Genomic DNA, 26,594 nt, shown 5'->3' with positions numbered 1-26,594 from the left:
GTTGGTGGCCGACGCTCTAACCACTGAGCCAAACCAGCTAGGGCAATAAGTCCATGATTAAATTATGCCTGAGAAACTTTATAATGGTAGTCTTTGCTGATATTATAGAAAACGTCTTAATCTTAAAACAGATTAAGAACTATTTCATTGTTACTTTGTTTTAGTTGGGAAGCAATAAGTAGTAAAATAACATGCTTGGGTAATTGTTTTCAGATGTTAACAGTTCTGTTCTAACTTTCTCTTATTTATTGGGTAAAATTCACATATCATAAAAATCAGTTTAAAGTGCACAGTTTGGTGGTATTTGGCAACCATAACCTTTACCTAGTCCCAAAACATTTTCATCATCCCCAAAAAAAAAATCCCAAATCTATTAAGCCACAGCCCCTGGAAAACACTAATATTATTTCTACTTGTATGAATTTACCTATTTTGGATATTTCATATAAATGGAATCATATAATAGATGACCTTTTGTGTCTGCTGCTTTTTGTGTGTACATGTGTCTGCTTCATTTTGTGTATGTGTGTCTGCTTTTTTCACTTGGCATAATTTTTTCTAGGTTTACCCATGTAGCATGTATTAGTACTTTATTTTTATGGCTGAATAACATTCCATTGGATATATCACATTTGTTTATCCATTCATTAGTTAATGCATGTTTAGGGTTGTTTCCACCTTTTGGTTATTGTAAATAGTGCTTCTGTGAATGTTGGTATACAAATTTTTGTTTGAATACCTATTTTCAAGTCTTTTGGGGTATGTACCTGGGAATGGAATTGCTGGGTCATATGATAGTTCTACATTTTACTTTTTGAGGAACCACCAACTGTTTTCCACAGTGGCTGAACCATTTTACATTCTCACCAGCAATGTTCAAGGGTTCTAATTTCTTTATGTCCTCACCAATATTTGTTATTTTGTGCCTTTTCATTTTTTTATTTTACTTTTTAAAATATATCTTTATTGATTTCAGAGAGAGGAAGAGAGAGAGAGATAGAAACATCAATGATGAGAGTGTCATTGATCGGCTGCCTCCTGCACGCCCCCCACTAGGGTGGAGCCCTCAGCCCAGGTGTGTCCCCTGACTGGGAATCAAACTGGGATTTCCTGGATCATAGGTCGATGCTCAACTGCTGAGCCACTCCAGCTGGGCTCTTTTCTTTTTTAAACACCAAATGAAATTGCCCATTATAAAGCAAAGAGATATGGAATAAATGCGTGGCTCAGTGGTTGAACATCGGCCTAGGACCCAGGAGATTGTGGTTCGATTCCTGGTCAGGGCACATGCCTGGGCTGCGGGCTCAATCCCTAGTTGGGGACTTGCAGGAGGCAGCCAATCAATGATGTATCTCTCCATCATTGATGTTTCTCTTTCTCTCTCTCTCTCTCTCTCTCTCTCTCCCCCCCCTTCCTCTCTCTGAAATCAATAAGGTATATTAAAAAACAACAACAACAAAACCCCTCATATATTGGGCCATGGTCCCCTAGAAAGTAGCCTTGCTCAATTGAGATAAGTCCCAGTGATGAGTAGTGTGCTCTGAAAAGTTGTAACTGGTTTTACCGACAGCCTGAATGCCAGAATGTCTCACAAAACAGCAGAATATACCTCTTAAGGGCAGGAAAAAAATGCTAGCTCTGTGAATTGTCTCTTCTTCTTGTGTGAATCCATAAACTGCCACAGATTGACAGAAAGGGAACTCAATGCGAAGACTTTAAAAAAAATGACAGCCATCCTAGTGGGCGTGTGGTATCTCCTGACCTTGCTTTGCATTTCCCTAATGAGTAAATATTGTGAAGCATCTTTTCTTGTGCTTATTGACCATTTGATATCTTTCTTGATGAAATGTCTATTCAAGTCCTTTGCCCATTTTTTCAGTAGAAATATTTCACTTTATTTGTTTATAATTGGTCCAATTTCACATTTTAAGTAGATATTCATTAAACCTAACTCTGCCTCAAGCTGCTATATTTCTTTTTTTAAAAAATATATCTTTATTGATTTCAGAGAGAGGAAAGGAGATGGAGAGAGAGAGAGATAGAAACATCAATGATGAGTCATTGATCAAGCCCACAACCTGGGCATGTGCCCTGACTGGGAATCGAACCCTGATCTCCTGGATCCCAGGTCGACGCTTAACCACTGAGCCACGCCCGGCCGGGCAAGCTGCTATATTTCTTAAGTGATTACTGCACAGATTCATGAGTGTTCCTTCTCTTTCTATACTTGCTTTTTAAAAAAAATTGTGGTAAAACATACATAACATAAAAGTTACCCTTTTAACGATTTTAAGTGTATATTTCTGTGACATTAAGTACATTCATGTTGTGCAACCATTACCACTATCCAAACTTTTTCATTTTTTTCCAGCTGAAGTGCTGTTTAACGTGAGTGTACGAACATCCATTCTTGCTTTCAGTTTTTTAGGTATACATATATCCTGAAGTGTAATTGCTGCATCATATGGTAATTCTATGCTTAACTCTTTTGAGGAATCACCCATACTGTTTTCTGTAGCCGCTGTATCATTTAACATTCCTATCAACAGTGCACAAGGATTCCAAATTTCTCCATAACCTCACTAACACTTTTTATTTTTTTATTGTAACCATGCTAGTAGTTGTGAAGTGGTATCTTGTGGTTTTGATTTGCATTTCCCTAGTCACAAATGATACTGAGACTCTGTTTATGTGTTTATTAGCCATTTGTATATCTTCTTCTAAGAGTTTTATAGTTTTAGCTTTTATATTTAGGTCTTTGATCCCTTTTTTTTTAATCCTCACCCAAGGATATTTTTTCCGTTGCTTTTCAGAGAGAGTGGAAGAGAGAGAGAGAGAAACATTGATGTGAGAGAGACACATCAGTTGGTTGCCTCCCATAGATGCCCAGACTGAGGCAGGGGATCGAGCCTGCAACTGAGGTGTGCGCACTTGGCCAGAACCAAACCCCCGAGACCCTTCAGTCCACAGGCTGATGCTCTAACCACTGAGCCAAACCGGCTAGGGCTCTTTGATCTGTTTTGGATCAGTGTGAGGTTAAGGTACAACTTCATTTTCTTTTGCTTGTAGGTATCCAATTATGTCATTATCGTTTGTTGAAGAGACGATGCTTTCCTCACTGAATGGGCTTGGCATTCTTGTTGAAAATCAGCTTGGTTATAGGTGTATGCGTTTATTTCTAGACTCTCTTTTCTGTACCATGTATCTGTAAGCCTATATTTATGCCAGTACCTCAATGTTTTGATTACTGTAGCTTTATGATAATTTTGAAATCATGAAGTATGAGCCCTCCAGTTTCGTTTTTCAAGATTTTCTAAGATTATATTTTGGCTCTTTGTTGTCCCTTGCAATTGCATATGCATTTAAAAATTTTAGTGGTTGCCTTATGGCTTGCATTATACATTTACAACTAATCTAAGTCCACTTCCAAATAATTCTATACTGCTTCATGGATTTTGCCGGTACCTTATAGTAGGATTTCCAAGTCCTTCCTCCTGTCTCTTACAACATTTCTGGATTCATTTCACTTATCCATAAACTATAATCCCCTAAAACATTGTTGCTATGATTATTTTAAACCAATAGTTAGCTAATAAATCAATTAAGAAAAATAAAAAGAAAAGATTTAATTTTTCCCTTCAATTATTCTTTCTCTAATGCTCATGTTTATGTAGACTTAGGTTTTTGACCTCAGTCTATCTTTCTTCTCTCTGAAGAACTTTTGATGTTTCTTAGAAGGCAGGTCTATTGGCAACAAATTCCCTTTGTTCTTGTTTGTCTGAGAAGTCTATTTCTCTTTCACATTTGAAGGATAATGTCACTGGATACAGAATCCTGGGTGGGTGGTTTTCTTTCTTTCATCACTTCAAATGTTTCATCCTACTCTCTCCTTCATTGTAGGGTTTGTGAAAAGAAATGTCTCCAGCAGTGGGCTTATGCTCCTGGGCTTTTGCTTCTAATAAGCTGTGATTCTCTGTATCACTTCTCTCTCTCGTTTTCAGGGCAGTAATTTACTCTGACCGCCATTCTCTGATGGATATGAGAAGAGTTCTTGTCTTTTCACTTTTATAAGGTCAGGAACCACAACTGCCATACTCTTTATATATCAGAGCAGAAACTGGTAATCTCTATATGAATTTTAGGAGCAGCTTTTCCATTTCTGCAAAAAGGCTGTTGGGATTTTGACAGGGATTGTATTGAATATGTAGGTTGCTTTGAATTGTATTGCTCTCTTTTTAAAAAATTTTTTTTTTATTATTATTGATTTTTAGAGAGAGAGGAAGGGAAAGAGACAGAGAGTTGATATGAGAGCAGAACATCAATCGGCTGCCTCCTGCACAACCACTTCTGGGTATGGAGCCCGAAACCTGGGCATGTTCCCTGACTGGGAATCAAACTGGCAACTTTTGGTGCATGGGACAATGCCCAAACAACTGAGCCACACCAGCCAGGACTGTATTGGTTTCGTAATATTAAGTCTTCCAATCCATGGACAGCAGGATATTTTTCCATTTATTTTGGTCTTTTTATTTGTTTTTCTGCAACTTTTCCAGTTTTCAGTGTACAATTCTTATACCTTGTTAGCTAAATTTATCTCTAAGTGTATTTTTGATACTATTATAAATGGAATTGTTTCATTTTCAGATTTTTCATTGCTAATGTATAGGAATACAACTGATTATGGTGTTGAATAAGCTCTAGTAATTTTTTAGGTTTTATTATTTTTATGTTTTTCATACATAGGATCATGTCATCTGTGAATAGATAATTTTATTCTCTCCAGTTTGGATGGCTTTTATTTATTTTCTTTCTTTTTGCCTAATTGCTATGGCTAGAACTTCCAGTACAGTGTTGAATACAAGTGCCAAATGAAAGCACCCCTGTCTTGTTTGACCATGGCAGGGAGTGGAGAGGGAGCTTTTAGGTTTTACCATTGAGTATTTTAGCTGTAGGTTTTTCATTTTCATATTAGAGAAGTTTTATGATATTCCTAGTTTGAATATTTGTTTTATCATGATAGTGTTGAACTTTGTCAAATGCTTTTTTTTTGTATCACTGAAGATAATCATGGTTTTTCTCTTCATTTTGTTAATGTGGTGTATTGTGTTGTTTGATTTTTGTAGCTGACTCACCTGAGATAAATCTCAGTTTGTTATAATGTGTAATTCTTTTACTATGTATGCTGTTGGATAAGGTCTGCTAGTACTGTATTTTATTGAGTATTATTGTATCTGTTATTTGTAAGGGATGTTGGTCTGTAATTTTCTTTTGATGTTTTTTACCTAGTTTTGATACCAAGGTAATTCTGGCTTCACAGAATGAGTTAGGAAGTGTTCTATCCTTTTCTGGATGTTGAGAGAGTTTTAGAAGGATTGTTAATTATTCTTTGTTTGGTAGAATTTACCAGTGAAGACATATGGTTCTGGACGTTTACTTGGGGGAAATTTTTGATAATAATTCGATCTCTACCTGTTCGAGTCTGTTCAGATTTTCTGTTTCTTCTGGAATCAGTTTTGGTACTTTGTGTGTTTATAGGACATCTAGGTTATCTGATTTGTTGGTGTACTATTGTTTATAGTATTCTCATAATTTTTTTTTTTTAAGGTCTGTAGAATTGTCCCTACTATCCTCTGAATTTAGTAATTTGAGTCTTTTTTTCTTCCTTGGTCAGTTTAGCTAAACGTGTGTCAAATTTGTTGATTTTTACTATTGTTTCTTTTTCCCCCTGTTTTATCTGCACTCTGATTTTATTATTTCTTCTGTTAGCATTGGATTTAACTTGCTCTTCTTTTCCTAGTCTTTAAGGTGTAAACTTAGGATATTGATTTGGTAATAAATAGTAAGTTAATAACATTTTGTATTTTATAGTTAACCATTATCATTTTTTCTTGAACTGCACACTTTTAATCATTTTGTAGGCAAGGCTGTACTGTATCCTTCTTGTTAGGACAGTACTGACAGCATAAACCTCTCTATGGGTTCAGCTATGATTAAACTAAGCTTTTCATCCTTGGTATTAAAATACCACCTCCCACTTACTAAACATACTTTAAATCTTTCTAAATTGCCACACATAACAGTACTGATTTCAGGGCCATTGAGGTTTGTCTTTATGTGGACCAGGTTAGACAATGAATTCTTTTTCTTTGGTTAAAAAAGTTTAATTTAAAAAAAACACAACATTTTATGACTTATTTTTTAATAACTCAATTTATGGTTGAGAAAGTTGAGATAAGTATTAACTTAGGTCACTGGTTTACCTATGACTAGAATTCAGAATTTTTAGCCCGTGGTTCATTCTTACATTCAGTTCTTCTAAATGAGACATTCTTTCCCTATTCACAAGATTGTATTCCCTTGGCTTTCTTGCATTGGTTTTCTTTTGGTACTAAAGTATATTAAGGTGTCGAGTTATTCAGAATCTTCAAATTTTGTTATGTGGGGTAGCTAAACTTTGAGTCCACTTAATTTTTATATTAAAATAATATTGATTCTTCACATTGTTATAAAATCTTGATTCCAGGATGAAGCATTACGAGGTTGGGAGAATTTAATTTTGTCTTTGATAAAAGTGATCAGAAATTTCAGACCTCTGTTTGACCTGAGAATGAATAGTCTCTGTGTGCTCAGTAAGAAGTAGTGTATTTCACCCGGCTGGCGTGGCTCAGCAGTTGAGCATCGACCTATCATCTAGGATCACGGTTTGATTCCCCATCAGGGCACATGCCCGAGTTGTGGGCTCCATCCCCAGTTGGGGGCGTGCAGGAGGCAGCCAATCAATGACTCTCTCATCATTGATGTTTCTGTCTCTCTTTCCCTCCCTTTTCCTTCCTCTCTCTGAAATCAATAAAGATAAATTTTTTAAAAAATACAAGTATTTCTGCACAAAAGTTTGGGTTTTAAAAATAATCAAATACCTCTACTGGAAACAGGTTACAGTGGAACTTAATACATAACTTTTTCAGTGACTATAATATACATAACTTTACCAGTCACATGATTGCTAGTTTTATAATGTTCTGAATCCAGTGTAATTTAATTGCAATAAAGTATGAAAGATAAAGTATTATCAACTTTGACATAATATGTACTTCTAACCAGTAACTACTTGTTTTTGTAGCTCCAGTTTCATTAAACTCTTGGGTTAATGTTTCCTTGCAAATGTCTTTTTTTTTTTTTAACCCCTATTAGTCCCTACCTCTGCAATTGTCCTGACTTTAGTACCATCCTCTGGTCATCTGCAGTTTATCTCTGTGGTTGATCTATGTTCTACTTTTTTTGTTTGTTTATTTTTATAGATCAGTGATTTAAAAAAATTTTATTGATTGATTGATTTGAGTGAAACATCAATTTGTTATTCCACTTATTTATGCATTCATTGGTTGCTCCTTGTATATGCCATGACCAGAGATTGAACCGGCAACCTCAGTACATAGACAAATGTCATTTTTAATTTAAATAGTATTAGTAAGACTTTCTATTATTGTAAGCTTTTTACAGAGGTAAAACATTTATTATGAAAAGTTTTAGCATTTTGAAAATTCTTAACAAAATATAAGTGCTTGTAAATTTATCTCCATTTAGAAATTTGACAGCCTGGTGTGTTTGAATCCAAGTTTTGTTTTGTTTTGTTTTGTTTTGTTTTGTTAATCCTTACCCGAGGATATATTTTCCATTGATTTTTAGAGAGAGAGTGGAGGGGTGAGGGGGGAGAGAGAGAAACATCAATGTGAGAGAGACAAATTGAGTGGTTGCCTCCGGTTTGATTGGGGCCAGGGATCAAACCTGTAACCCAGATATGTGCCCTTGACCGGGAATCAAACCCCGCGACCCTTTGGTGTGCTCTGTCTACTGAGCCACACTGGCGAGGGCTAAATCCTGCTTTTTAAATAAACTAATGTATATTAGTTTTCAATTCTCGTGTTATAAAATGCACCTTGTACTATTTATTATTTTCCTATTTAAAAGTCTTTTTTTTCTTAGCAGTATCTCAGTATTTTGTCACTGTTTTGAGAATATGGGCAGAGTGTTTAGTTTGACTTCTTTTTCAAATTATTTATGTGATTATTATTTCAAATAATTTATATTTCCTATGTGAGCATTTTAGAAAAATTTGAACAATATAGGCAAGTTATAAAGCACAAAATAAAACCACATGTAATGCTTCCTAGAGAGTAATCCTTAGCAGTTACTTATTTTTAAAATAAATTTTAAATCTGAATTATATAGTTTAGTATCCCCCTTTCAGTTAAAATTGAGAAAATATTCCATATCATCCGATAGTTACTTAATGGCTATATAATATAAATTATTTAACTACACCTCTGTTGTTGGTTTTTTCGTTATTTCAGTGCTGCTATAAATCCTGAAAAAAACATTTTGACTACGTACTTCCTTAGAACACCTATTTCCTTAATAGATGAACATTACTATTTATTCCTTAAGGCACAGTTACTGGACATATTACCAGCCAGTATTATAGAGAGGTGGTATAGCCCCCTTAGCAAGGCATGAATGAGTGTATATCTCTGAATTTGGCTGACATTGGGTGTCCATGATTTTCTTTCATCTTTATCAGTTTTATAGATGAAAAATGTTATTTTTATATAACATCTTTAATGTGTATTCATATGTATAATACAACACAGTATTCTATGGCCTTTGGATATTATATGCATTTGGCAAGTAGCTAAAAAGTAAAATTAAATAAAATTTATGTAAAAATAAATTAGTGCAGTTTTAGCCATATCAAATTGTAGTAATTTCTGACATGTTAGATGGTAATGAAAATTCCAAAGGACCTGGTTTTTGTAGTTTGCTTTGTCATATGTGTAAGACTTGGTAGAGTCTGCTGATGAGTCCACCATGAGTTTTGATGTGGTTGCAACTATTATGTGGCCCTAAAGGTTGTTGGGTTATAGCTACTAAGAATCATCTCCACTCTTGGCTGAGAAACATCTGTGGAAAAGATGGTTTGCTAAGAAAATTATTGGTGGAATCAGAATAGTAGAGGCAGTGGTTAACCTAACAAAGAACAAATTGCTTTAGAGGCGTTTATATTTCACATTTTAATTATAGACTCTTCCTGTTTATTTGTATTAAGGATGTCAATAGACTCCTAATTAGAAATTATCTTTTAATTGGTTTATTGTTTGTATTTGAACACAAAAAATAGCATTTTCTTTTTAATATTTTTAAATTACAATTCATAAAAAAGAGATTGTTTGGCTGATGTTGGAACTTGTCTGAGCTTTCTAAAATGTAAGGCACTCTCTTATGAATTAAAGAGCAATGATCATTTTCAGTACACAAATCACATGTCTTTACCCACTGCTCCTGGATCAGCTCTATTTGCCCTCATTAGAAAAAGAAATGACCTTTCTTTATCCAGTCATAGTTTTATGCCCATAGGAGCTCTTATAGTTTTATTTCTCTAGAAACTTCATATATACACAGCTGCAAACTCAAGTGTAGACTAGGAAGTTTGTCTACAAACTTCCTGAAACTCATGTACTTAAGAGTATACTTCTGAAGCTTCCAGGAGCATAGTCACCTGACTTTACTAAGTCACCTAACTTTACTAACAGGTTTGGTTATAGCTCATAGGAAGTTAAATAAAGAAGGCAGATTACAAGGAACTAGGGAAGGAAGGTGCTGCTAGGGCTGAACATGCCAGCTATAAGAAGTGACTTTTGATACATAAGAAAAAAATATAGTCTTGCCCTAGCTGATTTGGCTCAGTGTTTGGAGTGTCGGCCCACAGACTAAGGGTTCCTGGGTTCGAGTCTGGCCAATGGCATGTACCGCGATTGCAGGCTTGATCCCCAGCCCCGGTTGGGATGTGTGAGGGAGGCAACCAATCGATATGTCTCTCTCACATTGATGTTTCTGTCTGTCTGTCTGTCTTTCTCCCTTCTACTCTCTCTGAAAAGCAATGGAAAAAATATCTTCCGGTGAGGATTAAATATATATAGTCTTAAAACTACTATAAAAATATAATAACCTGAGGCCATTTAGTATAGTAACATTTGGAATTACACACTCATTAGGGCTAAATGACGTAATTTTTCATAGGAATATACGTTGGTTGTCCTCAGTCATCAAAAAGGTTAAATTCACATAATGTCATGTGTTTGGCTGCCTGAGAGTCCATGTATGAGAATATGCTCTAAAATTATTATCTCTTTCTTTTCAATATATCTCATTTCTTTTTCTTATTGAATTGGCTAGGACCATTGGTTAAGTTGTTTTTATATTGGCTTCTATATAAGTATAAAAGTATATATCTTTTTTTTTTTTTTAAACATATCTTTATTGATTTCAGAGAGAGGAAGGTAGAGGGAGAGAGCGAGCTAGAAACATCAATGACAAGAGTCATTGATTGGCTGCCTCCTGCATGCCCCTGACTGGGGATTGAGCCCGCAACCCAGGCATGTGCCCTGATCAGGAATTGAACCTCTATCTCCTGGATCCTAGGTTGATGTTCATCTGCTAAGCCACGCCCAGCCAGGCCAAAAGTATATATATCTTAAACTTAGTTTTAGGCTTAAAAGTTTAAACTTCAATTTAGTAAATTCATTTATTCAAGAAATATTGTCCTAATGATTAGACTAATAAGAGATTATTATACTTAAAGATATTTATATCTATGCACAGGTCCAGTTAGACATATTTACCCACATGTACATTTTTTAGTAGTTGGTTTGACAGAATTGTGGTTAATAGAGGCATGAGTAGATTAGAAGGTGGGACAAGGTAAAGGCTAATTATGGAAAAGAGTAGAAAGTTTATGTATGTGTGAGTGATAGTTGGAGAAGAGAAAATGATGAATCTGAAGATTAATATGCTAATGATTCTATTCTTGGAATATTCATTGAAAGGAAGTTTTTCATTTTCTATGGTAATGTCACATTTTCCCTAGGAATTTTATAATTACCAGATATTGTCATTTAGTCTTGAAGAATGAAAAGTTTATGTAACTGATTAAAATTATTTATGATTATTAACAAGTAGTATAAAAGGAAAAGGGGCACACGAAACCCTGTTATCTTTTGAGTAACAGAATTTTTCGTTCCAGAATTTTAAAGCATTGTTTTAGACATGGGCTTTTATGCAGCCAAATGTTCAAAATTATGTGTTTCACTACACTGTCTTGATCTTTGAATTTGGTTCTGGCTCATGGAATCCTGTGGGCATGCACATGTTTGACTTCTGAGCAAGCTCCTAGAGAAGGGTTGGTTTTAATTAATGCTTCACAAAGCAATGCTAAAATAAGAACTTTTGGGTGGTTTTGTTTGTTTGTTTGCTTGCTTGCTTCTTTATAGTGGGCTTACAGTTATTTCTTTTTTTCCATTGTGCCTTCTTTGGCTTTAAAGAAGAAACATCCCTCTTACTCATTGCTTTTAATATTTCAAAGTGAAACTGATACGTATGTCTCTTCTTTTGATGTAATGGTATTAAATACTGAGTTAGCAGTACTTTTTCTCCTTTGAGGTGATAGAAGGCTGTTTCCTCTTCTACTTCTTTCAGACATCTTTTTAGTGTTTTCACTGGGTTTTAAATTGAGGGACTATTTGCCAGTCAATAGAGTACTGCTATGCATATAGACCCAGAGACTTAATGGATTCTTGTGAATTCACTATGGAGTCACAGGAAAGAAAGGAGAAATTTCTGGGTCTGTCTGCAGTTGTAATAAATATAAGCTGTCAAACAAGCCAGAACAAATTCAAGTTCTTCTCAGGATTCTGTTTGTTTCATGTGGAGGTGCAAGAACAGGAGAAACTCCTTGGCCCTCTGTGTGGATATGAGGAAAGGGCCCTCTACAGGCTATGGTTGTCTTCTGTCTACTCATTTTCGTCACTAACATAGTTCCTCCTACTGCTTTGAAGCTGTTTACAGGAAGAACAGGGATGAGGGGAAAGAATACTCTTGGTGGGCTGCCCCACACCTCTGATCAATTTTGTTGTTTTTCTTTGGTGGTCATTCTTATTTTACCAATAAAGAAATTGAGGCATAATCAAAGGTTACTGTTTTCCGAGATTTTCTGTCCATTGCTTTACCATTGAACCTTTTGTGAGTTAGTGTGTTTTCCCCACCTTTGAGCTGTGAAACCATCCTAACTTCCTTCTTTACAAAGGAGGTGAATTGAAATAATAGTAATTTACCAGTTAGTAATTTCAGCCTGATTCCCTTTATTGGTAGATTGTGATACTGGGACTGCATTGATTTTTATTATAAAATACACTTGTGGCTGATTTCTGACAGCCACAAAGAGTGGGATGTCTTTATATAGTTTTGAGATTAAAAGCTGCAGCATGATAGACTGACTTTACAGTGACTGTTTCTTAAGTTTGGTGACCCACAGAAATTTACCAGCATCCTGAAACAATTACACGAGAGAATGGCCAATAGGGTTGAGTTAAGAAGCATATTTGTATGAATAATTTTTCAACGAAGGGTGGAGAAGGGAAGCTAGCCAGTTTTAAATGGTGGTGGAATTCATTTTGTTGCAAGTAATGTAATGAAAATAATTGAAAATGAGAAAATTTTAACATAACTTATTTTTATTTTTTTTAATATAAGTTTATTTATTATTATTATTTTTTTAATCCTCACCCAAGGATATTTTTTCCATTGCTTTTCAGAGAGAGAGTGGAAGGGAAAGAGACAGAGAGAAACATCCATGTGAGAGAGGCACATTGATGGGTTGCCTCCTGCACACATCCTGACGGGGCTGTGGATTAAGCCTTTGGCCGGAATCGAACCCGGGACCCTTCAGTCATGGGCTTACACTCTAACCACTGAACCAAACCGGCCAGGGCTTATTTTCCATTCTTAATTGCAGTTGTGTTAGTCTTATAAATATGCTTAATTATTATTTGGTTATAATATCATAACTATCTTTATAGTCTATAAAGTCATATTTTAAAAATTAGGAATATTATGAAATTTTTATTTTTTATTGATTTTTTATTTTATTTTTTTAGAGAGGAAGGGAGAGGGAGAGAAAGAAACTTCAATGTGAGAGCAGAGCATTGGTTGCCTCCTGCACACCCCCCACTGGGAATCAAGCCCGCAACCTGGGCATGTGCCCTGACTGGGAATCGAACTGGCAACCCTTTTTGATGCCCAGCCAACTGAGCCACACCAGCCAGGGCAGGATATTGGGAAAATTTTAAAGGTTTTAGAAATGGGTGACAAAGACTGGAAAGTAATATAGTTGACCCTTGAACAATGTGGGGGTTAGGGACACTGGCTCACCACTGCAGTTGAAAATTCATATGTAATTTTGTGTTTTTGTTTTTTAAATATATCTTTATTGATTTCAGAGAGAGGAAAGGAGAGGGAGAGAGAGAAATAGAAACATCAATGATGAGAGAGTCATTGATCGAGCCCACAACCTGGGCATGTGCCCTGACCAGGAATCGAACCCTGATCGCCTGGATCCTAGGTCGACGCTCAACCACTGAGCCACGCCCGGCCACGCTTCATGTGTAATTTTGATTCCCCAAATATCTTAACTAATAGCCTACTGTTGGCTGGAAGCCTTAACAATAACATAAATAATTGGTTAACACATATATATGTTATATGTATTGTATACTGTATTTTTACAATAAAATAAGCCAGAGAAAAGAAAATGTTATTAAGAACATTATAAGGAAGAGAAATATATTTACAACATTTATTGAAAAAATTTACAGGTAAGTGGACCCACACAGTTCAAACCCATGTTGTTCAAAGGATCAGCTGTACTTCCTTATAGCTATTTGATAAAGGACACTCCTTAGAAAGGAACTTTGAAGGAGCAAAGGAGGAGAAGGATAAGGAAATGAAATGTACAAGGAAGGTATAATTTCAGAACCTTTAGTGTAACATAATTTTACATTTATTATCAGTCAAGAATAGGTGTGTACCTTACTTCATTTCCAGTGATATAGGAACCTATCTTTGAAAGAAAAAACGTCTTCCTACTATTAAATACCTAAAAATAATGGATTTTTTTTTTAAGTTAAAAAAATCATCCTAGCCCAGCCGGGCGTGGCTCAGCAGTTGAGCATCGACCTATGATCCAGGAGATCCCAGTTTGATTCCCAGTCGGGACATGCCCAGGTTGCGGGCTTGGTCCCCAGTGGGGGATGTGCAGGAGGCAGCCGATCAATGACTCATCATTGATGTTTCCATCCCTCTCCCCCTCTTCCCTCCTCTCTGAAATCAATAAACATATATTAAAAAAAAAAAAATCACCTGAGCTGGCAAAAAAAATAAGATGAAAAAGAGAGAGATCAAATTCTGAAAGGTTTGCAAGCACCTAATGACTGCTGCCCTAAGGGCATCTGCTGGTTACAGATGACTTGTATTTTCAGTTTTTAAGATGTGCACATGGAACTCAGGAGACAAAGAATAGAAGCCATGCATTATAGGGAATCAGGCCAGAGATCCACCTTTCTAAAATCAGAGCCCACAAAAGGTGATATGCCCACTGGAAAAAGTAGGAAAAAAATCACCTTAGCAAAGAGAAAGAGTCCAGAAACTTATCCTTTTGAGTCTTGTTCATGAATAAAGGGAGAACTTTTCCTGAATATTTATGATTATAAACATGCTCCATAGAGGTTTGGGACCCAATTACCTTTGTATTTAAGGAAAAAAATAAAATCTCTAAGCTGAGACTTGTTTTGAATAACTATAACTTGGTATTGTGCCCAGGCAAAGATATAAGTGAATCCAAATCTTTTCCGGAGGAACATCATCTCAAAGGCCTTAAAGAATTACCCAAAGGTAATATTCCAGAGAACATGAATTCCCTCTAAGAAACCATAAAGCACATGAGGAAATAGGTCACCATGAGCAAAACAAACACCAAAATGAAGCCCAGAAAGAGATTTGAATATGCTGCATTCCTGGCTTTGAAAATGGAAAAAGGAGCTATGAACTGAGGAATACAGGCGGTTTCTGGAGGCTGATAAAGACCCTGGATTCTCCCCTAGAACTTCCACAAGGAATGCAGCCCTGTCAGCACCTTGGGTTTAGCCTAGTGAGACCCAGTTTGGACTTCTGACCTTCAGAACTGTAAGATAAATTTGTTTTAGGCCGTTTGTGTTAATTTGTTACAGCAGCAATAGAAAACTAATATAACATCTAATCAAAATTCTATAGGGATGGTGAAGGCTTGGGGTGGAGCGTGGGGGTGGGGTAGAAGGCGCCAGTGGGGAAAAAGGGGGACATCTGTAATTCTTTCAACAATAAGGATACATTAAAAAAAATTTTCCAGGGTGACAGTGAGAGAAGGAAGAGACATATTAACTTTAAACATTAAACGTGCCTTTAAAAGTTTCTGTAGTACCCCGGCCAGGCATGGCTCAGCGATTAAGCATCGACCTAGGATCCAGGAGATCGAGGTTCGATTCCCACTCAGGACACATGCCTGGGCTGTGGGCTCAATCCCCAATGACTCTCTCATCATTGATGTTTCTGTCTGTCTCTCTCTCCCTCTCCTTTCCTCTCTCTGAAATCAGTAAAGATATATTAAAAAAAAAAAAATTCTGGAGTAGCTCCTGAAAGAATAAAAGTTGAGCTAGAAGACAAATGGGATAGGAGAGAGGAACCTCAAATAATGTAAGAAAAAAGAAAGAAACAGAAGGGAAAGACAAAGATATGGTATAAATAAGGCCAAATATATCAGTAATCATAATGACTATAAATGGATTAAACACTAGTTAAAAGACAAAGATTGTCAGAATTATATAAAAACAGACCAACTATGTGGTTTTTAAAAAGATTATTATTGATTTGAGAGAGAGAAAAATACATTGATTTTTGTTGTTCCCCTTATTTATGCATTCATTGGTTGATTCTTGTATGTGCCCTGACTGGGGATGGAACCCACAACCTTCGCATATTGGGACTACGCTGTAACCAACTGAGCTACTTGACCAGAGCACTGTGTGATTTTTAAGAGATTGAAATATTAATACAGTATTTTTCATGAATGTGTTTAAAAGATTGGTTTGGCTATTCTGAGTTCCTTGCTTTTTCATATATACTTTTTGTTTGTTTGCTTATTTATTTGTTTTATTTTATTTTAGCAATGGCAAGCTACCCCCAGCACTCTTCGATTTTCCTCAGTTTCTCTCTATTCAGATGTAATAGAAAAGGTAAACCCTGTACTGTGATTGGAGAATCCTCATCCTTTTTCCACCTTCATGACCTTAGACCACTTAACCAACTATCTTTTCATGTGTAGTTCCATAAGAGGACATTTCCAGTGTGGCATTTGCCTGGATATTTAAATGACTGAATTACCACTGAATTTTGACTGAATTTCATTTTCTTCCAAAAGACTCACTAATATAGGGGATAGCCTGTTGACCAAACTGAGAAAGTCTTGTTATAAAGTCGTCATTTGTTTGAAGTGGCTTAGGTCCCACAAAAGGGTGATTTTCCCAGGGACACCAACTGCATGGCTGTAAACTAGTATACTGGATGGATGGACATCCATATATACTTTTTTAATCAGCTTGTTAATTCCTCTAAAAATCCTATGGTGATTTTGATATAGATTGCATCAATTCTGTCAATATTTAATTTTTCTCAGCAGTATATTGTAGTTTTGAGCATAGGTGTTTTATGAATATATTAATACATACTTACAAATGTTTTAAAATATATTCATATGTACTTTTAGTTTCTTGGTGCTATTTTAGATGGAATTATTATTTTAATAAACTTCAGTTTTGGATTTTTAGGAACAGTTTTAGAATTACAGAAAAATTGAGCAGAGTATAGGGAGTCCCCATATACTACTCCATACACACCCTTGTTTTCCCCTATTAATAAGTATTTCCCCCTTGCATTGGTATGATACACTTGTTACACTTGATTAGTCAACATTAATATTTTTAAAGATTAGTTTACATTAATATATAATTAATAGTTTACATGAGGGGTTCACTCGTGTTAAATATGAGTTTTGACAAGCACATAATAATGTGTCTACATTACATTATCCTATAGAATAGTTCCACTGTCCTAAAAATCCCCTATGCTCCATCTGTTCATCCCTCTCTCTCATCCTCTGCCCTGAATCCCTAGCAACCACTAATCTGCTGCATAGTTTTTCCTTTTTCATAGCCTTTTCAGACTGGCTTCCTTCACTTAGCAATGTACATTTACTGTCCCTCTATCTCTCTTTGTGGGTTGATACCTCATTTCTTTTTTTTCTTTTCTTTTTTAATATATCTTTATTGATTTCAGAGAGAGGAAAGGAGAGGGAGAGAGAGAGAGAAAAACATCAATGATGAGAGTCATTGATCAAGCCTGCAACCGGGCATGTGCCCTGACCGGGAATCGAACCCCAATCGCCTGGATCCTAGGTCGATAATCAACCACTGAGCCACGCCTGGCTGGGCAATACCTCATTTCTTTTTATCACTGAGTAATATTTTATTGTGTGGTTGTACCATAGTTTATTTATCCATTCACTATTGAAGGACATCTTGGTTGCTTCCAGTTTTTGGCAATTTGAAATACAACTGCTATAATCATTCGCTTGAAGGTTTATGTATGGACCTAACTTGTTAATTCATTTGAATAAATACCAAGGGTTGCTGGATTATATGGTAAGAGTGTGTTTAATTTTGTAAGTAACTGTCAGACTGTTTTCTAAAGAGGCAGTACCATTTTGCATTCCCACCAGCAGTGAATGAGAGTTCCTGTTTCTTTACATACTCACTAGCATTTGATAGTGTCATTGTTTTGGGTTTTCACTATTCTAATAAGTGTGAAGTGGTATATCATTATAATTTGCAATCCCCTATTGGTATATGATGTTGAGCATCTTTTCGTATGCTTATTTGTGATCTGTGTGTCTTTGGTGCATATCTGTTATGATCATTGGCCTTTTTTTTTTTTTTTTAATCCTCACCGGAGGATTTTTTTTTTCTTTTTAAAGGTTTTAATTTTTATATATATAAAGGAGAAGGAGAGAGAGAGATAGAAACATCAATGATGAGAGAGTCATTGACCAGCTGCCTAGCCTGCAACCTAGGCATGTGCCCTGACTGGGAATCGAACCCTGATCGCCTGGATCTTAGGTTGACGCTCAACCGCTGAGCCACGCCCGGCCGGGCAAGGTTTTAATTTTTATTTTAAATATATCTTTGATTTCAGAGAGAGGAAGGGAGAGGGGGACAGAGAGAGATAGAAACATCAGTGATGAGAGAGTTGTCATTGGTCTGCTGCCTTCTGCACACCTCCGACTGGGGTTTGAGCCCACAACCCCAGCATGTGCCCTCACCAGGAATCAAACTGCAATCTCCTGGATCCTAGGTTGATGCTCAACAGCTGAGCCATGCCAGGTCGGGCCTTTTTTTTTTTTAAAGAGAGGAAGGGGGTGAGAGAGAAAGAGAAACAGAGAAACATCGATGTGAGAGAGAAACATTAATTGGTTGCCTTCTGTATGCATCCTGACTGGGTATAGAACCTGAAACCTAGGTATGTGTCCTAACTGGGAATTGAACCCACAGTCTTTTTGGTATGTGGGATGATGCTACAACCAACTGAGCCATTTTTTAATTGGTTTGTTTGTTTTCTTGTTCAGTTTTTAAAGTTTTTTGTATATTTTGAGATATGTTTTTTGTGACTTTCCCACAGCCTGTAGCTTTTTTTATTCTCTTAACAGTGACTTTTGTAGAGCAGAAGTTATTAATTTTAATTAAATCCAATTTGTCAATTTTTTTCATGGATAATGCTTTTGGTCTTGTACTTGAGCAATCACCGCCAAACCCAAAGTCACTTAGACTTTCTCCTGTTGTATCTTGTAGTAGTTTTGTAGTTTTATGTTTTACATTTATGTCTGTGAGTCATTTTGATTTCATTTTTGTGACGGGTGTAAGGTCTGTGTCTAATTCACTTTTTTGCATGTGGTGTTCACGTGCTCCAGCACCATTTGTCAAAAAGACAATCCTCCACTGAATTGCCTTTGCTTCTTTGTCCAAGATTAGTCTGACTATATTTGCATGGGTCTATTGGCTTTCTCTTTTTTCCCATTGATCTGCTTCTCTATTCTTTTGCCAGTACCACATTGTCTTGATTACTGTAGCTTCATAGTAAGTCCTGAAATTGAGTAGTGTCAGTTGTCCAACTTGGTTTTTCTTTAGTATGTTGGCTATTCTGGGTCTTTGGCCTTTCTATGTAAACTTTAGAAACAGTTTGTCAATATTCACAAAATAACTGACAGTATTGTTTTTTAAATGGTAGCAACATTTTTTATAAGTGGGAGATATGAAAGAATGTGAGGTACAAAATGAATGAAAATTGTCAGATGGGCTTGGTTTGGTTCCAGTCTAAGATGGTGACATAGGATGCCCTTGAACTCACCTTTTTCCATGGATACACCAAATTTACAACTACACACAGAAGAATTCCCTCTAAAAGGAATCTGAAAACTAGCCGAGCAACTCCTACACATTGGGCAAACAAGGAAAAACACCCACCATCAAAATGGGTAGGAAAGGCTGAGACACATTCTTTTAACAAACCTCATTCCTGGCACAGTGACATACAATCAGGAGGGCACTCACAGTTCCTACCTCTCCCTGAGGAGTGAAGAGTTTGGACGCAACATCTAGCGCCCCCAACATTTAATACTTCCTCCTAAGGGATGGACCCCAATACACCTAACTCTGAGAGTCAATTGGACTTGTGTCCATACAACCCTGAAGACCATAACAAACAAATAGTTCTTAATGGGCCCTCAAGGACTTGCCATGGCTAGCTCCACCCCCACCCCACCCCCACGCCTCTTCGCAAATGCAGAAGACAGAAATGCCTATCTCCCCATCTTTCCCTGAAAGAGGACTTATTTGCATATTTTAAAAGCTGCTGCCTGCAGGTCAGCTTTCAACTCTAGCACACATCTATGTACAGACTATAATCTTTCTCAGAAACCTGGGAGGCTGGCAGACGCAGCCTCCACATTCTCCCTCTGGCCCACTCCATGTCACCTGAGTCACCTAGGAATGAGCTTGTACACTCATCTGGTGCCCCAGCTTTTGTGCTGCCTCCCAGGGGATACGCCTTTTGATTGCTTGGCCAGTATGGCCAACAAGGTTTATGTTAGTGGGTTCCAGAGGACTATAACAAAGAAACCATTATTAGCTGACTGTATCTGTCCTATGTCCCCCACTCCCTAAGGCTCAGCATAGAGGGAGCAGACTGAAAAACCCAGCTCCCAGTCTCTGTCTGAAAGAGATCTACTTGCATTTTTTTTTTTAATGTATCTTTATTGATTTCATTGAGAGAAAAGGAGAGGGAGAGAGAGAGATAGAAACATCAATGATGAGAGAGTCATTGATCAGATGCCCCCTGCACGGCCCCGACTGGGGATCGAGCCCGCAACCCGGGCATGTGCCCTGACAGGGAATTGAACCCCGATCACCTGGATCCTAGGTCGATGCTCAATCGCTGAGCCATGCCCAGCCAGCTACTTGCATTCTTTAAAAGCAGCTGCCTGAGGGTCTCACTTCCAGTTAACCTGCATCTAGGTGCTGGACTGAGATCCTCCCCTTTGGGACATAGACAGGTTTTGGCATACCCTCAACTACTGAGAACCACTAAGAACAAAGAAGGTAGCTTGAATAATCACAAAGATTTGAGTGACAACGAAGACCTAGGGTCTGGTCGAATGATAAGTTTCATTTTCTGCAGACTATTCCATCAAGATGGGAAGTGACTGTTTTATCTAATTAATGCACAGAAACCAACCCAGAGAGTTAAGGAAAATGAAGAAACAGAAATATTTTCCAAGAACAAGATAAAACTTCAGAAACAGACCTTAATGAAGCAGAGATAAGTAATTTTACCTGATAAAGATTTCAAAGTAATGGTCATAAAAATCGTCACTGAGGTTAGAAGGAGAGAGAAAGAAATTTTCAGATAAGCAAAAACTTAAGGAGTACACTACCACTAAACCAACCCTACAAGAAATTTTACGGGTACTTCTTCAAGCTGAAACTAAAGGATGCTAGTTAGTAACAGGAAAACATATGAACATATAAATCTCAAAGGTAATGATAAATATATAGTTAAATTCAGAATACTCTAATGTGATGATGGTGGCTAAATCACTTATAAATCTAGTACAAAGTTTAAAAGAGAAAAGTAGTAAAAGTAACTAAGTACAGTACCTTGTTAATGGATATATACTCAAGGTTAAAAGATAGAAATTGTGGCATCAAAAATACAAAATGTGGAGGGGGGCAAGTAAAAATATAGAGCTTTAGTATGCATTTCAACTTATGTTATCAGCTTAAATTAGACTGTTATAAATATGTTTTATATAAGCCTTATTGCAACCACAAAACTAAAATCTATTATTCCAAGCCAAAGAGAAAATCTAAGCATACACGAAAGAAAATTATCAAGTCACAAAGGAAGAGACAAAGAGAACAGGGACGGAACAAAGGAATTACAAAACAGCCAGCAAAATGGTAACAGTAAGTTCATACCTATTAATAATCACTTTATAAATAGATTAAAATTTCTAATCAAAAGACAGTGGCTTAATTGATAAAAAGACAAGACCCAACTATATGCTGCCTACCACAGACACTTCTTCTTTAAGGAAACACACTGAAAGTGAAGACCTGGAAACCAGAAGAAAGCAGTGGTAGCCATACTTAAATCAGACAAAACAGACTTTAAGACAGACTATAATAAGAGATAAGGCCATTATATAATGATAATATTGTCAATCGAACTAGAATATTTACAGGTTTTGTAAATATTTATGCACCCAACATAGGAACACCTAAATATATAAAGTATATATTAACAGACCTGTAGAGAGAAATAGACAGTAACACAATAATAGTAGGGAACTTCAGTACTCCACTTACAATAATGGCTAGATCATCCAGACAGAAAATCACTAAGAAAATTGGTCTTAAAGTACATATTAGCCCAGATGGACTTAATGGACATTTACACAACATTTTATCCAACATCAGCAGAAAACATATTTTTCTTTACCACACACAGAATGTTCTCCAGGATAGATCATATGTTAGGCCACGAAACAAGTTTTAATAAATTTTTGAAGATTGAAATTGTATCAAGCATCTTTTCCAACCATAGTGGTATGAAACTAGACATCAACTACAAGAAGAAAACTGGAAAATTCAGAAATGTGTGGAGATTAAACAACGTGCTACTAAACAGCCAATCGGTCAAAGAAATCAAAAGAGAAATCAACACAGTTTTGGAAAGCCTAGACAGCAGTTAGGCAAACAAGGCATCAAAATTGGAGAGGACAAAGTAAAAATGTCACTGTTTGCAGATAACAATATATATCGAAAACCCTAAAGACTCCACGAAAAACCTAATCAACAAATTCTATAAATTTGCAGGATACAAAATCAATATATAAAAATCTGTTGTATTTGTATACATTAATAATGAACTATCAGAAAGAGGGAATTAAGAAAACTGTTACATTTACAATTGCATCAAAAAGAATAAACTGGGAATAAATTTAATCAAAGAGGTGAAAGGTCTGTACATTGAAAACTGTAAGACATTGATGAAACAAATTGAGGAAGACACAGATTAATGGAAAGATAGTCCATGCTCATGAATTGGAAGAATTAATATTGTTAAAACATTTATACTGCCCAAAGTGATGTACGGATTTGGTGCAATCCCTATCAAAATGCCAATGGAATTTTTCACAGAATTAGAAAAAACAACCCTAAATTTGAATGGAGACACAAAAGACCCTGAATAGCTAAACCAATCTTGAGAATGAACAATGCTGGAGGCATCACACATCCTGATTTCAAAGTATAATGCAAAGTTATAAAAAACCAGGGTGGTATTAGCGTGAAAACAGACACATAGATTAGAGATTGTAAAAATAAGTTCATGTATATATAGTAAATTTATGAGAGAGGAGCCAAGAATATACAGTGGAGAAAGGATAGTCTCTCCAGTAAATGGTGATGGGAAAACTGGCTTCCTATCTCACACCATAAACAAAAACCAACTCAAAATGAATTACAGAACTTGTATGTAACACCTGAAACCATAAAACTCAATAGAAGAAAATGGGGGTAAACACTTTGACATTGGTCTTGGCAGTGATGTTTTGGATTTGACACCAGAAGCAAAGGTTCAACAAAAGCAAAAATAAATAAGTGGGACTAAATCAAACTAAAAAGCTTTTAGATAGCAAAGGGAACAATCAATGAAATGAAAAGGCAACCTACAGAATGACAGAAAATACTTGTAAATCATATATCTCATAAGAGGTTAATATCTAAAATATGTAAAGAACTCATATAACTCAACAGGAAAAACCCAAATAATTTGAATAAGGAATGGGCAGAGGAACTGAATAGACATTTTTCTAGAGAAGATATGCAAATGACCAACAGGTACATGAAAAGGTACTCAACTTCACTAATCATTAGGGAAATGTAAGTCAAAACCACACTGAGATATCACCTCACACCTGTTACAGTGGCTGTCATATAAAAGACAAGAGGTAAATGGGTGAGGATGTGAAGAAAAGGGAACTCTGGTGCACTGTTGGCGGCATTGTAAATTGGTGCAGTCATTATGGAAATAGAATTATAAAATTATAAATAGAACAATGATATGATCCAGCAGTTCTGCTGGGTATTTATCCAAAAGAAAGGAAATCACTATCTCAGATATCTGCATCCCTATGTTCTTTGCAGCATTATTTACAATAGCCAAGCCATGGAAACTGCTTAAGGGCCCATCAATGGATAAACGAGTAACTAAGATGTGGTAAACATACACACTCTAGAATATTATTCAGCCATAAAAATGAAGGAAACCTTACCATTTGTGACAATATGGATGGACCTTGAGGGCATTATGCTAAGTGAAATAAGCCAGACAGAGAAAGACAAATACTGTATTGTAGGCTCATTTATATGTAGAATCTGAAAAAATTGAACTCATAGAAACATAACAGATTGGTGTGGCCAGAAGGGGGAGGTTGGGGTAAAATGAGTGAAAGTGGTTAAAAGATACAAACTTCCAATGATAAGTTCTGAGGATACAATGCATAGCACAGTGACTATATATAAAAATATTGTATATATGAAAGTCACTAAGATCTTAAAAGTTCTCATTATGCCCTGGCCGATTTGGCTCAGTGGTTGGAGTGTTGGCCTAAGGACCGAAGAGTCTCAGGTTTGATTTCTGGTTAAGGGCACATACCTTGGTTGTGGTTTGATCCCTGCCTCCGGTCGGGGTGTGTGCAGGAGGCAACCAGTTGATGTGTCTCTCACATAAATGTTTCTCTCTCTCTCCTTTTCCCCCCCTCTTCCTCTCTCCCTTCCATTCTAAAAATTAATGGAAAAAAATATCCTCAGGTGAGGATTAAAAAAAAAAAAAGCTCTCATTACAAGAAAAATTATAACTAAATATGGTAATGGGTGTTAACTAAACTTATTCTGGCACTCATTTCATAATATGTACCTATGTTCAATCATTATGTTGTATACCTTATAGCAACACAAACTATGTTATTTATATATCAAAAAACTTGAAAAAACAAGTCAGATGGTCAGATGGGAATAGACTGAGCAGTGGGGGTGGGGTGGTAAGAATTGGAGACATTAATAATTGAAATTTGTGGAAAAGAGAAATAGTAATAGTACCAGAATCTGTAAACATTGTTCTTCCCTTTAATAATAGCACTCCCATAATGTATTTTGGCTAAAATAAATCAATTTTGATAATTAAAGTGAGGTGTGTGTTTTTTATTGTGTCCTTTTAAAAAATATATTTTAATGATTTCAGAGAGAGGAAATGAGAGAGAGAAACATCAGTGATGAGAGTCATTGATCGGCTGCCACCTGCATGCCCCCTACTGGGCATCAAGCCCACAACCCGGGCATGTGTCCTGACAGGAATCAAACCGCAATCTCCTGGTTCATGGGTCAGCACTCAACCGATGAGTCACACCAGCAGGGCATTGTGTCCTTTTTTAAAAAGCTAAAATGAGTACGTAATTGTCCTATAATTTTTATTGTCCTATGATTTTTGGCAGTTTTTTAGCACACACACATCACATGCACACGTGCAGATGTCATTTTTACTGAATGCCTTCTTTGGGTATTAAACTACTCTTCAGGTTTTCCTGTGTTCTAAACATCATAGGCTTTCATCCCATTCTTTAAGACGCTTACAGTGGGAATTTCAGATATTGTTGCAAGTACTACTGGCAACTCAACATTAGGGGATTTTTGTTGGGAACTCTGAGAAGAATTCTTATTCTTACTAAAAAACAGATGCTTTTTTGCTATTGCCTTTCATTTCTGTTTTGGACACTGGTGTGGGAAGTGATACCTGAACTGAAACTTGTGACCAAGAGGCTGTAAGCATTAGAACCAAAATGAACGTGTGGTAGATGAAGGAATAGAAAGGAGCGTCTAGTGACTTAGGAGATTCTTTAAAGTTAAACATACCCTTACCATATGATCCAGCTACACCAATAAACAATTTCATCATAAGTTATATCAGAAAAGAGAGATTTAGAAGCCCAGCAGCCTCTTGACTATCAACAAAGGCTGAGTGTGTTTTGACTTTAAAATTTAAATATGTGTCTCATTTTTGACAACACCATATATGAGAATCTGAAATAAACTGTAAATCAGTGATTTATTTTCACTTAACAGATTCACAGCTGTGATTCTTTAATATTTTCTTTGATGGTTTTATAATATGACTTAATTATTTTTAGACTTCATGCAACTTCTCAAAATACTATGGCATAAAGCATTCCATTTACTTTAATCATTTCATTCATGATAGAAGACCGTGCCTATCTCTCCCATAAAACATCTATTGCTGCCTTATAGAGAGTGACTTGGGGCCAAATGAACTCTTGGTTTTGACCTATTTCTTTAATATGTTGACTCAGAATGGTAGTTACTAGAATTTCTCCCATTTCAATGTGAAGGAATGCTACATCTTATAGAGCGGTCTGTAAAGGAAAATTTTTGTTGACCACTTCTGAAGGTAGCCATATTTTTTATCTCTAATGTAAATCCGGCAGACTTGGATTTGTTGCTTTTACTATAGGTAACAATTCTTTAATCTGCTAGAGAGCTCATATTAAGAGAATATGTGGGCATCTCATACTTTTAAAAATATTTTTTCCTATAGTTCAGGCATGCCTAAGTTGACAGAAATTACTACAATTAGTCTTCCTTTTTTTTAAAAAAAATATTTTTATTGATTTTTAGAGAGGAATGGAGAGGGAGAGAAGCATAGATCAGCTGCCTCCTGCACGCCCTCTACTGGGGATCGAGCCCACAACCCGGGCATGTGCCCTGACCAAGATTAGTCTTCTTAAGGTACTTGCTGGTATGATTCTAAAAATTCAAGTATGTATCTATCATAACGTTAACGTTTAATAAATAAGTAACAAGTGATTGCCAATAGTTTATTCACAAAAAAAATAAACATCTATTTATTGTATTGATATAATTTCTCTACCCCTTTTTTTTTACTATTAAAAAAGGAAAGATAATATAAGCATCTAGTTTGTCTTTTAC

The 26,594-nt window shown here is 36.2% G+C and overlaps 1 protein-coding gene across 5 annotated transcripts in view; it reads left to right on the top strand.

The window, feature by feature from the left end:
* Positions 1-26,594, top strand: part of CSNK1G1 (casein kinase 1 gamma 1) — a 133,003-nt gene that overhangs the window by 13,341 nt on the left and 93,068 nt on the right. The window lies entirely within an intron of this gene.

Source organism: Miniopterus schreibersii, assembly GCF_964146895.1.
Source record: "Miniopterus schreibersii genome assembly, chromosome: 1".
NCBI classification, from domain to species: domain Eukaryota; kingdom Metazoa; phylum Chordata; class Mammalia; order Chiroptera; family Miniopteridae; genus Miniopterus; species Miniopterus schreibersii.
The sequence above is the reverse complement of the archived record's forward strand: the minus strand, read 5'-3'. Positions and strand labels throughout refer to the sequence as shown.